We start from the raw sequence: 13804 nt of genomic DNA on the forward strand, positions 1-13804 counted from the left end.
TTTAATTTTTTGAGGAAACACTGTAGTTTTTTCCATACTGGCTGTACTAAGTTACATTCCCACCAATACTACACAAGTATTTTCTTTTCTCTAAATCCTTGTCTGCAATTTTTTAATCTGATTTTTTCTTTTTTTGATAATAGCCATTTTAAGAGGTATGAGGTGATATCTTATTGCGGTTTTGAAGTGCATTTCACTGATGATTAGTGATGTTGAGTATGCTTTCAAAGATAATAGTGTGTATTATAGTCCTTGAGCAATAAATTAATACAGAAAGTCCCTAGGAATACCAACTCCAAACAAATAAAACATATTAAGATGTCTATAAAATTAAGAAAAGACACTGAAATATTATGATTGTATTAAGTGTGTTCATTATTGTATAATATTATTGTATTAAGTGTGTTTGAGAATTGTGAGAAAAGTCTTTGCTTTATCTATTATGATTCTACTATAGATACTTTTTAATCTAATAAACATGCATGGTAAAAATGTATAAATATGCTTGCTGACTCTTCTCTAGATTCATTCCCATACAGACATCCATAAGTCAGACACCTCACCTCCCAGACATCCTGTGTTGTCATACCATTTTTCTTAATAAGCAAGTCCAGACTGCAAATGGAAGGATCATCCAATTCCCTGTTTCTGTGCCCTGATAGCATTGGGTCCATCCCACAAAACAAGGAAGCTTTGTCACAACACCAACATTCCCACCTCAGCATTTTATACACCCACCCCTGACTCTTCATCTCCTGTTCTATTCCTCCTGCTCCTGGGGCTGGGCTCATACCCTGGACTTCTCATCTGTTCTCTGCTGCCTAGCTTGTGTTGAAGGCTGTCACAGTTATGATATTTATCCACATGATAACACATGATGCTTAAACCTTTGTCTCTCATCAGTGATTCATGGGTTCCTGGGAGGTGGTCATCTCCTACCTGAGTAGGATGACAGTTGCATAGATTGTTGTTAGTAACAATGGTCCTAAAGGTGTGGACGTTATTCCTTCCAGAAACTTATTAGAAACACAAATTCTTGGGTACCACCCAAGCCTTCTGAATCAGAAACTCTGGGGGTGGTGACCAGCCATCTATGGTTTACTAAGCTCCCCAAGTGATTCTGGTGCATGCTAAAATTTGTGAACCACTGCTCATCTTGATCTGCCCTCTCACCTTTAACCTCTGTCATAAACTGGCTTTAGAGTCTCAGAGGTTAGACTTCCATGGATATACATAATAAGTATATACAATATATTTGTATTTAATATTGAAAGCTTTTCTATATATAGCTTATGTGCCTGATAGAACTAATGATAACAACCAAGTAAATGAAATAGGGATTAAGAGTAAACAGCACTTTTCCCAAAAAGGAAAATTAGATGAAACTGGGAACTATCCATACATAGCAAGCACTCAATAACCTTTGTAGAGGAGGAAGGGAAAGGGGACAGTACTTAAGAGCTTCCAAATAAAGGAAAAAACATGATCAACTCATTAGAGAATCACAAGAGAGCAACCTAGCAGTTCTGAGAAGCATAGCTCTTTCTGGTTTTTAAAACTGAGAGATGTTCCTTTCCCCGGCCCTCGAATGCATACTATCGAGTATGTAGAATTTTCCCCAGTTCCTATGTATACAAGCCATGAGGAGCCATTTTTTGTACCACCTCTCAGTTTAGCTGATGGCATAACTCCCAAAGCACATGTTAGTAAGTGTATCTCTTGAGAATGTTCTTGAGGGTTGTGTTCAAGGGTTCAGTCTGGTGTTTGTCTTGTTACCTGACTTAATCCAAAGATAAATTATAGAGTGTTTAAATCTAGTCTTTCCAAACATTTTAAACATACATCTTATCATCCAAGAAATTCAATCTTTAACTTTAGGGGTTGATGTTAAAAATGACACTTTATTTTCCAAATATAAAAGTGTTAGATCATATTAAGAGAAATGTGGTTCTACAAGTCAGGCATGCTCCCTGGTATCAGTCTGGCAATTTTCATTCCCTTTCCCCTTGGAGTATCACTGATCTGGAGGATGGAAGAAATAAGTATTTTTCAAGAAATTCTCCTTAAATATTATTTACAGTGGAGATGTTGATAAGGCTGGCCCCCAAGAATTTCAGGTAGAAGCTAGCTTATTGCCACATAAGGGCAGCTCCAGGGCTTTTACATCCAGTCAAATCCAGGGCGGAGGTTTCCAGGCGCAAGGACACTAACAGGCCCAGCCATCAAGAAAGAAAGAAGAGAAGGCCTATGCGTGATTTAAGTCCCAAAGGGAAGGAGGACCTGGTCCCAGGCAAAGGAAACTCAGATTGACAGTGTGCTGAATTTGTTTCCATTCTCAGCACTCTGGTGTGCCTCTTCCTTCCCCTCAATCTCAGCAAGATCTGGCAGAATGTGTGGTTCTGACACTACCCAGAGCACGCACGGGAGGGAGGGCAGAAAACACGGATGGACTTAGAAATACACACTGTTAGAGGTGTCTTCTCTATCGAAAGGTGGGAGAGGAGCCCATGTCTGACACAAAGCTCAGACTACTCCTAACTTCTCAGGATCAGGAGGTTGAATTGCCGGGTTTGACCGCGGTCAGGCAACAAATGTTGGTTCAGGAGGCCGGCTATAGGTGGGTCACCCTGTTAGAGGCATCACAGGTTTGGATCGAGCAAAGGCCTGAGTCAGGGGGCAAAGAGGCAAGGTCACTGGAAGGGGGCGGGTCCCGAGTGGGGGCGTAGCCTGGGAAAGGCTGGCGTGAGGGCGGGGGCGGTGCCAGAGGTGGGCCGAGGTAGGAGTCAGACGGCGGGGGCGGGCCCAGAGGCGGGGCCTAGCCCCAGAAGGTTCGCGCATGCGCGTGGGCGTACCGAGGGGGCGGGGCTGCGCGCGCGCGGTGCGCGGGCTCCGGAGGGCGGAGTCCAGGCAGGCGCCGGCCGAGGGAGGGGGCGCGGTGGCTTTGGAGTCCTGCGCTCCCTCAGGCCGTGGACGCGATGGTGGCTGCTGCGGGGCAGGCGGCGGGACTGTCGTGGATGTGATGGGTGGCCCCTTGCTTCACCTGCCGTCCTTGGGCCTGTAAGTCGCTGGGCGACCCATAGCCGGGCCGCGGCTGAGGAGGCAGCGCGACCTCCGCACGGTGAGAGCCGGGGTCGGGGCGAGAGCCGGGGAGCGAAGTCGGGGGCGGGAGACGAGGGGCGGCGAGCCCCCACGGCAACCCTGAGCAGGGGGCGCGGCCCTGGGCCCAGACCTGGGCTCTTGGGATAGGGCTGTGGCGTCTTCCGGCCTCCTGCCTTCCGGAGGACCCTCTGGAGCCCCCGCGAGCCGCCTGAGGCCGGGCAGCTGTGGAGAGGGGAGGCCAGACGCCCCTCGCCCCTGGGGCTGTGACAGGCGCATCGGGGGCCTTGGGCCGCTGGGGTTGCGGCCCTTCTCTCGGGAGAAATCAGGGGGAAGCTGAGATACCCAGTGATTTCAGAGTCAGGATGCTTGTGAGGGTTGATAAGGGAAAGTACCGGGGTGCCCCGAATGACTGTGGGTTTTTTTTTTTTTTCCTTTTTAAAATTACTGGACCCAAACAAAGACACACCCTAAAAACACATCTTGGGGAAAAACTTTGGTGGCCCACACCGTTGCATAGGTTCAGATTCTTCTCTTCTTTTTACACATCTGCTGTTTTTCTATATATATATTTTTAATGCACCTTACTTTTTTTGTCAGGCAAAGGGAAAATGAATCCTTTGGGGCAGCGTTTGATAGCCAAGCTTGAGTTTGAATTTCAATAATTGCAAATTCATCTTTGTAGGCTATCCAGCCAATTAGGCTTGCTGTTCCTAGGCTAGGCCTGAGCAGTGTGGAAATTACTGATGCAGGGACTCTTTGCAGTCCCAGATTGAAGTGTGTATGTTTCACTGGTAAAATAACTGGAAGGTAGCTTTTTCAAAATATTGTTTTGAAAGACATTCCTTTTCACCCCCCCCCCCCAGCGTTGAAATATTAATCGAACCTATTAATTTTGCCATTTAAAAATTTTTCTTAAGTGTAATCTTTTAGACTAGTTTAAAGAGAGTTTGGTTGTGGCACTTCTTCTTTAACCTAAAGGTATTTAAGATACTTGCTTTCTGCAGAAGATAGTCACAAAAGCATGTTTTATCTGTAATTGATTTATATATTACAAGAATTTAAGCGTTCCTCCCCGTTTTGCCTGAAGTCAGACGTTATTATTGTTCACCTCTTCATTTACTACTTAGTATATTTAGTAGTTTCTTGCTTGTTTGGTGGTTCATCAACAGTGACGTCAAATAATCTTTAGGTAACACACACACTTTATTGAACCTATTAGCTGTAATTCATACTCTTTTACTTCAGTGTTACTAATATGCCATAGTAACAAACTGCTGGAAGCCATCCTGAGCAGCAGGAGCTCTCCATTTAACAAAAACATAAGACTATTTATTCTACCTTTCCTCACTCAGACCTATATTTTCTGTTTGACTCAACTTTGAATGGGGGAAGAAGGGGAGACATTAATTTCATGTTTAGAAATCCATCATGTGACTCTTCATAATTTGTATTTGATAAAAGTCAGAGTCCTTCACAGTTTCTGGTGCTTGTCTATATTTCTGATTTCATCTTCTACCATTTTGCCTGCCCTCTCTGTACAAAGACTGCTTAGAGTTTTCTGAAGATGTCCTCTTCCTTTGTGGTTTTACCTCTATTGAGAATTTACCTGTTGCCTCTATTGAGGATTTTTCTCTAGTAAACAACTTGCCCTTCAAGATGTGACCAAATGATCACCTCTGAATCTTGTCCAGACATCTTAACCCACTTGTCTCCACTGATCCATTAGTACATTGTACTGTCAGTTGGTAGTTAATGATTTCTTAATATGTCTGTGTCCACTAGACTTTTGGGCTTAAGGGAAGAGACATTTGCAACTCCTAACACATGCTGTTTTATGGCACAGGTGCTCACAAACTGTTCATTGAATGAATTTTTGAGGAATGCTCCTAATCTTGAATATAGTTTCTAGGCAAAGCATGTTAGCTACCTCTTTCCATGTTAGAAACTTAGAAGAGATGACTGTACAAGGTACTTTAAAATTTCTAAGAATATAAGTGAAACTTACCATTGCTAGTTAGGAATGAAACCCTATTTATGAAAATCCTATTCATAAACCCTATTATGAAACCCTTTATAAAAAAAGCCAATATGTTTTATGATACAAGAATGACAAAGAGTATGACCAGTAAGGATTGCTGCTTTTTAAATTAAGGCCTTTATTTTAAGACAAATTTGGCCAAGGTCATGCAGGTAGAAAGGGACAGAACTGGGATACAATCCAGGTCTTTTGACCATCTGTGTCCTGGCCCCCAGTTTCTTCTTTCTAACTCTTGTTACAATCGGAGTAGGAGATTTTGAGAGGTTTGGACGTTTTTAGTTAAGGGAGTCTATTCGTGTAATATCGTACTTGAAAGAATTAATAGATTATTTGGTTCAACTTTAAAATTTTCACTCATTAAATAACTAAAGCCCCAAAGGGCAAGAACCTTACTGGAGGTTACTTAGAGTTACTTGTATCCCATATCTCCTGACATCATGCTTGTGTATTTTTCATTATTCCATGGTGCTCTAGGGGAAAATGAGGAAGTTAACAGTTTTCAGAGGGAGAGCAAATCAGCTTCAACCTCCTTGACCGCTTAGCTGCCTGCCACTCTTAGGGTCTTAGAACCCTTGAGGCTAAGAAACACGATGATTCATTTGGGAATATAGGAGAAACCTAATCTCACTATTCCATTTGTCTAGAGAGTTTTGGATTTCATTGCTTGACAGAGTGCCCTATAATAAGTGGCTTCTGCTCACCATATGGAGACCCCACATAAAGTTATATTTTGATGGTAAAATAATAAAATAAGGTTGCAGCTGGCTAATAGCATGGTTAAAATTACATGTGTGGCTAGCTGTACGTGAGAAGAGCTATCTGATTACACCTACATGATAGGTTTTTTGGGAAAGAAAAATTGGTTTTATGCCTTTGAAAACTTAGTTTCGAAATGTGTACATAGTATAATAGGCCTGATAAATATCAGCAGGCTACTTAATGGTCAAGAAATTAAAAAAAAAAATTAAAATAAAGTTTTTTCTCATTTGTTATATATACATGATTTTGTACTCTAATCAAAGCATAGATATAGTGTTCAATATTTGCTTTTGTATTTAATGTTTTCTTATTGTTATGGTTTTTATGCATTTAAATTATTATACAGTGTTACAGTGAATTTATTTATTTGTAATAATTGGATATCTAAGCTGCTTCCCATTTTTCACAGGATGCAGTTCATTAACTTGTAGAGGTCCTTTGTTTTGCTTCTTACCTTTAGACTAAAGTTCCAGGAAGAGGATTATAAGGTCAAAAGGTGTGAAGTTTTTTGTCATCTTTGAAAAATATTGCCAGATTTATTTCTGAAGGTAGTATTTATCTACACTGCTTCCAGCAGCTTGGTTGACTAGTTTTATTTTTAGATTTTACAGGCTTTTGTTTTTAACTTTTTCCCCCAATAAGAGTATCTGGTGTCTAAGATCACTGTTCACAATAGAAAAGGAAGTGCAGTATTTTTCTCATTGTATTTTCTTCTTTGTAGGATTGATTGTCTTTTGCCTATAAGTTTACTGGAATCTTCTTACTAATTTTCATTAGCACTTAGCCTCGTAAATATATTATTCTCTTGAACTATGTTTGTGATGTGTTTTATTTTTGTTATTTTTATTGCTGTAGACTTTGAGTTGTTTTTTTTTTTTGACTTTCAGTTTTAAAATTATTAAAATCATTGACTTAAATTTTTTTGTGTGAGATTTCATCTTTTGATTGTGAGGTCTGAGAAAAATGTCATTCCACCATGTGATGCATATTTTTATTTTCTTAAGCTTGTAGAGTTTGTTTTGTTATGTATATATCTTTAACAGTAATATATGCAGTTGTAATTGCATTTAAGTTATGTGGATTTTATACTAAAGAGAATCATCACATTCTTATGAATATCTGAATTTCCATTGCTAAACTACTGTCTTTTTTCTTCTTGAACTTGGATAGGAAACAAAATGAAGCTAATATAGTTATTTTTTTTAATGGATTAAAAAAATAAATTTAGATAAATTTCATGAAAGCAATATTTTGGTTAATTGAAATTTTTGTTGGTTCAGGATTAACTAGAAGATCATTTCTGATTTAACTTTTATTGTTAATCATTCTAAAATATATGACAATAAAATTTTGGTTATCTTCTTTTGGGAGTAAGACAGTCTAGATAGATAGATAGATAGATAGATAGATAGATAGATAGATAGATGAGACAATCTTAGCATAACAGTTAACATTGATTGTACTTTGCTGGCACTTGAATAGAACTTCTTACTTAATCTTCATAATGATCCTAAGATGTGGGTTCTTTTCATATTTTCATTTTGCAAATGAGAAAGAGAGGTAAGGTGACCTGCCAAAGGTAACACAGCTAGTAAGCATTGGAACTAGAACTCAAACAGTCTGCCTGCTTTTGAAGTTCTTTATTTGAAAAATATATTATTTTCCCTGCTAAGGATTTGAACTTTATCTTTCAGGTCCTGGAAGCATATTATTAGATGTTTCAAAGCAAGGGGATGATACAGGATGTTAAAACTTTTAGGGAGATGTCTGCTGTGTCATTGGATACATGTTGACATACGTATGTTGACATATCATGGATATATATTGAATTGTGTTTCTGATAGGAAGTAGTTGAAATAGGTCTAATGAGAAATGAAGCCTAAACTGTAAGTTGGAAGTAGAGATCAAGGGATATTATGGAAATATATGGAGCTTAGTAACTGATAAGAGAGTGGGAAGCTGGAGTGTTGATTTGGACGTTATCGAGTGGGGTAATGACAGATGACTGTGTGCTCACAGCACTTTGTTCTGTTTTGTTCATAGCACTGACTGTGATTTATTGTACCTAACTTAGTGACACATCTACCTCCCCTATTGGGTTATGTACTTGTCAAAGACAGGAACTGGGTAGAAGGCATGAGCTCATAAGGGAAGATGACAAGAAACTGAACTGGGGGTAGGAAACATGAAATCACCAAAGTCAAAAAGTGGCTGGAGAAAGAGAAGCTCTAGAGAGAGAAAGCCGTGAGGGAGGAGGGGAAAGCCGTCAGTGCAGGATTAGGTGTGGTAAGGAGAGGGGAGTGTTAGTCCTGAGGCTAGTGCAGAATGCCACCTCCAGCTAGAAGTGTGCCCTCGCATGATTTGCTGCTGGCCAGTGGCTTTGTGGAATTAAATAGTCTTTCCTTTGTTTCTGACCTTTTCCCCTCCTCAGTACCTTTTTCAGAGTATGCTGCGTCCTCTTTATAGCTTCAGCCATCTGCTTGCTGCAGGTGCTGATGCTAGGGCCTGACTCAGCCTATAGAGAGCAACCAATCAGAATGGCCCTTTCTTTTTAAGTGAATTGACCAAGCAGGAGTATGATAGGTGTAGTATCTTGAGTTTTCAGTTCTTTTCTCCTGGGTTGGTTGCCTTGAATGCTTCCAGAATTACCTCTCTGACTTGGTTACTACCTCTGGTTGGTTGAGAATTGGAGTCATTTGGAAGCCAGAGGATTCTTAAAGCCTGCATCCATGGAAGATTTTCACATTTTCCACATCAATCAGAAAGTTAATTAGAAAATATTTAGATCATTTTTGAGGATTGTTGACCATCATTCCAAATAATTAAGAATCTGTGTTCTCTTGGTATAGTTCTGTCATTATCTAAGGTGTGGGAACTTGTTTTAAATTTCTGTGATCAGCTCCTAACTTTGTCTGTTTTTTGAAGAGTCACTTAGAAAAGGAATTTGTGCATGATGTCATCTGCTGCCATTTGCTTCAGAGCATCCTTTCCTTCACTGTCTGCACTGTCCTTTCTCTTACCCTTCTCCCCAGTTTCTGTACTTGGTAAGTAGAATAGGAAGTGGAAAAGAGAAAAAATATGGGTAATTATTTATTCCTCCCTCCCGCCTTTCCAGTTGTTACTCTTTTCCCTCCCCCATTACTGCTCCCAGCTGTCCATTTTGGCATGATCTCCTGCCCCATCTCTTCAACTCTGTGTGTGGTAATGGGAGATGCAAGACAGCTCTTTAATTGAGGAATGCTGGATTTCTTAGGGTTTTGGTTCTTCTGTGATCTCTGTTTTGGTGTTATATTGAAGAGCCTAGGTGACATCTTACATCTTAACAGATGTTTCAATTCCCCAGCAATCTACTTCTTTTTAAAATGGAAAAAAATAAATGCAAGTCCTGTTTCTTTGAATCCCTCCCACCTCCCTCCCCCCTCCCCCCACCCCCAACACAGACACCCTTCTTCCCATATCAAGATGCCACAGTCTTTTGATGATGGAGCCCCTAGTGGATACAGTAGAGAGAATGAACATAGGCAGTCACCAGAAGCTACTTTGAATTGTTGTTGTCATTATATTAATGAGACTTGGTTGCAGCCTGAGTGCTTTGGGGAAATTTGAGAGCTTTCTCTGACCATTATGTCTTGGCAGCCAGTGTTAGGGTTGGGAGTTACAATTTTCTCAGAAGACCATAGCTCAGAAAAGCTGGGACTATTCATAAGAGCTGTTGAAGTGTATAGAATGGATCTGGTGATATTTTGATCTGAATTGATAGGCCAGCCTACAGGAAACACATCCAGGTGGTGTTTCCTTACAGGGAAGCAGGGATGGCCATTTCTTCTTCGTTTATTTAAAAATTTTAATCTCAAGCTTATTTTAAGATAGTGTGGACTTGTCAGCCCTTATTTATAATTGGCATCAGCTGGAGATGTAGATTTGGTTGGTTTTGTGGCTAGTTTTGCAGTTGACTTTTTTTTTTTTTAATGACTTGAGGATTTCTTCATGGTAAGGTTCCTCAGCCCAGAGTTTGAGACCAGTTCCTGAATCTGGATTTTCTTCATTCATGCCATTTAGCCATTCAACAAATACCAGCTGGGCACTTGCTAGTAATGTTACAGTGAAGAAAACATATTTTCTGATCTTGTAGGAACTTACATTTTAGTAACAAAATACAGGAAGTATATATGTAATATGTCAGTTACTTTTGTTGTTGTCGTTTAGTTGCTAAGTCATATTTGACTCTTTTTGTGACCCCATGAACTGTAGCCTGCCAGGCTCCTCCATGCATGGGATTTTCTAGACAAGAATACTGGAGTGGATTGCCTTTTCCTTCTCCAGGGGATCTTCCTGACCGAGGGGTTGAACCTGAGTCTCCTGCATTGGCAGGTGGATTCTTTACCACTGAGCTACCAGGGAAGCCAATCAGCTACTATATTGCTGTGGAAAAAAAGCAAAGCAAAATAAAGTGGAAAGAACATGCAGGGGGGGATGCTTCTGTTTTATATAAGGTGGCTAGAGGAGGCTGCAGTGATCAGTGGTGAATAGAGATGTGGAAGAAGTGAGGTTGTAATTAATTTGTGCTTATATTAGGGGAGAGAATTTGAGGAAGATGAAATAAGAACGCAGTCTTTTGTCTGAAGCATGCTTGTCCTATTTGAGGAGTTGTAAGTAGATCCTTTTTTTTTTTTTTGTACTGTGGTGAGGGACAGGGATGCCTGGTGTGCTGCAGTTTATGGGGTCGACCTGCAAAGAGTCAGACACGACTTAGCGACTGAACAACAACCACAAGTAGATCATTGGAGGCATTGAGGTAAAGGACATGAAGGTGGAAGATGAGGTCAGAGAGGTGGGGGAGGGGCTGAAGGGATGGCAGTGGGTGTGCGAAATAGATCATATATGATGTTGTAGGCCAATAGAACTTATCAGTTTTTACCCTGGAAGTGGGAAGCTATTGGTTGATTTTGACTTGTTTTAAATAGACCACTTCAAGTGCTGTGTAGAGAATGTCAAAGGCGAGGCATAATCAGATAATTCAGCAGTCTCCTGCAATAACCCCCAGTGGGAGATGATGGTGATTTTAGGCAGGATTGGGAGAAGTGCGCATGTTCTGTATACAGTACATTTTGAAGGTGGAGCCAACAGAATTTGGTGGTGGATTGGATGTGGGTTGTAGGTTTTGACCTGAAAACCTGAAAGAATGGCATTGCCGTTTACTGGCATGGGGAAAACTGCAGGAGAAGCAGGTTTTAGGGGTAAGTAATAATGAGTTCAGTTTTGGATTTGTTAGCAGTCCAAGTGGAGATACTGTGTAGACAGCTAGGTATACATGAGTCTGCAGTTCAGGTCAAAGAAGTGGCTGGAGATAGAAGTTTCCTGTCATTGGCATAGAGGTAGTATTTAATACTATTAAAACTGATTGAGATAATCTATGGAGTGAGAGACTTCTCCATTGGAGAAGTCAAGAGACTTTGCCTTGGGGTCCTGTAACGCTGTTGGAGAGAGAGGGACCTAGAGAGGGAGAGTTAGTGCTAGGGTTAAAAAAGGAGAGTGGCTCACAAGGAGTCAGATATGGCTGAAGACTGAGGAGGTGTGTGTGCATGCGCGCGGACACGCGCACACACACACACACACACACACACCAATTTTATCCTAATCTGTGACCCTAAGGTCTGTCATTATCATGTATGTGTCTTTATGTATTGACCTATTTTTTCCCAAATGAAGACAGTGACTCCTGGAGAGAGAGGTAAAAGAGTGTCTCTTCCCTCCAGTTTGGTGAGTTTTCTTCAGTTCAAAACTATAATTTTTATATGTAGGTAGCAACATTTTTAATGAGTTATTAGGAATCTGTTAAGTTTTTTTTTTTTTTTTTTTTTGTGGTTATTTTCACCAGTTTTTCTTTGGTAATTTTTACTAATTATCATTCTCAGTAGTTTTGCACAGTGCTAGCCATGTGGTTTGTGTGTTAGTTGCTTAGTCATGTCTGACTCTTTGCAACTCCATAGACTGTAACTCAGCAGGCTCTTCTGTCTGTGGGATTTTCCAGGCAAGAATACTGGAGTGGGTTGCCATTCCCTTCCCCAGGGGGATCTTCCCAATCCAGGAGTTGAACCAAAGTCTCCTGCATTGCAGGTAGATTCTTTATTGCCTGAGCCACCAAGGAAGCCCTTAGCCATGTGATAGGTTCTGAATTTTGATTTGGTTTTCTCTGTCTGCTCTTGTAGTTTTATTATGAAGTATCTTAATTTTTTTTTTTTTTAAGTAATAAAAGCCTTTTAAAGTATAAGCAAAATACTTCTAAGGGAAAAACCAGTGGCCACTCTTTTCCTTTTTTTCTAACGTCTTTGGTTGCACTTGTACTGTAATTGTTTCTGTTTCTTGAGTTATCTGAGATGAGTTCTGAAACTCATGTTGAAAGCCCATTTTACAGTTATAGCACTTTATGTGCCTCTTTCTGTGGTTCACTTATGTTTGAGTAAGTCGTTGTCAATATTTAGTGCTGGAGCATTAATGCAGTCGTTTCTTAATCTTTAGTTTTCTTCCAGATTTTCTTTCCTTAGCCACTGATCCATGCTACTGACTTGGATTTCTGAAATAAGTTTTTCTTGTTATTGCTTAAAAATCTTCTGTGTCTCCGCCCTGTGTTTTTCTTTTTTTCCTTCTCCTACCTGCACTTGCACTCTGCTTTAGGGATAGAGAGTGCTCCTTAGGGAATTCTAATGCACATTCGAGGTTTCTTACCACTGGACGGACAGGGTAAGGGTCAGATTCCTTATCAACGTACAGAAAGCCCTTCATGAGCTGTGGCCCTCACCTCTGTCATGGTTCCATGAAGAAGAGAAACTCTTTGACATCTCCATGCTTTTGCACATACTATTTCTTATTTTTCCAGAATACTATTCAACTTCTTAGCTCTGTCTTGTTAAGTGACTTCATCTTTTGAAAAGCTCAGCATAGACATCTCCTTTTCCAGGATGGCTTCTAGGTCTATTTTTATCACATCTTCTCTTCCCATCCTCCATTATCTTCTCTGTTCTGTTACCTGTGTTCCTTTACATTTTGCAGTTATTTTGTTGTAGTATTTGCTGTATGTTACTTTTCTTTTTGTCTGGTCTTCTTTGTTCCAGTGCAAACTGATAGTCCCTCAATAAATTTTTGTTGAATGAATGATTGAATAAAGCAAGTAATTATTCAGTATTGACCCAGTTTAGATTGACCTATTTGGTTGGGCTTTTCAGTTCAGTTCAGTCACTCAATCTTGTCTGACTCTTTGTGACCCCATGAACCACAGCATGCCAGGCCTCCCTGTCCATCACCAACTCCTGGAGTTCACCCAAACTCATGTCCATTGAGTCGGTGATGCCATCCAACCATCTCATCCTCTGCCGTCCCTTTCTCCTCCTGCCCTCAATCTTTCCCAGCATCAGGGTCTTTTCAAATGAGTCAGCTCTTTGCATCAGGTGGCCAAAGTATTGGAGTTTCAGCTTCAACATCAGTCCTTCCAATGAACACCCAGGACTGATCTCCTTTAGAATGGACTGGTTGGATCTCCTTGCAGTCCAAGGGACTCTCAAGAGTCCTCTCCAACACCACAGTTCAAAAGCATCAATTCTTCGGTGCTCAGCTTTCTTTATAGTTCAACTCTTAGGTCCATCCATGACTACTGGAAAAACTGTAGCCTTGACTGGACTGACCTTTGTTGGCAAAGTAATGTCTCTGCTTTTTAATATGCTGTCTAGGTTGGTCATAACTTTCCTTCCAAGGAGCAAGCATCTTTTAATTTCATGGCTGCAGTCACCATCTGCAGTGACTTTGGAGCCCAAAAAAATAAAGTCAGCCACTGTTTCCACTGTTTCCCCATCTATTTGCCATGGATGGGGCTGGATGCCATGATCTTAGTTTTCTGAATGTTGAGCTTTAAGC

At 40.6% G+C, this 13804-nt stretch overlaps 1 protein-coding gene across 1 annotated transcript in view; it reads left to right on the forward strand.

Annotated features, from left to right (window-relative positions):
• Positions 1-2885: 2885 nt before the first annotated feature.
• CCSER2 (coiled-coil serine rich protein 2) overlaps positions 2886-13804 on the forward strand; it is a 156950-nt gene continuing 146031 nt past the window's right edge. Inside the window, exon 1 of the mRNA XM_020893454.2 lies at positions 2886-3118. The gene's annotated coding sequence lies outside the window, so the exon portion shown is untranslated. The remainder of the gene's footprint in view (positions 3119-13804) is intronic.

The sequence above is a fragment of the Odocoileus virginianus genome, chromosome 7, assembly GCF_023699985.2.
Source record: "Odocoileus virginianus isolate 20LAN1187 ecotype Illinois chromosome 7, Ovbor_1.2, whole genome shotgun sequence".
In the NCBI taxonomy this organism is placed as follows: Eukaryota; Metazoa; Chordata; class Mammalia; order Artiodactyla; family Cervidae; genus Odocoileus; species Odocoileus virginianus.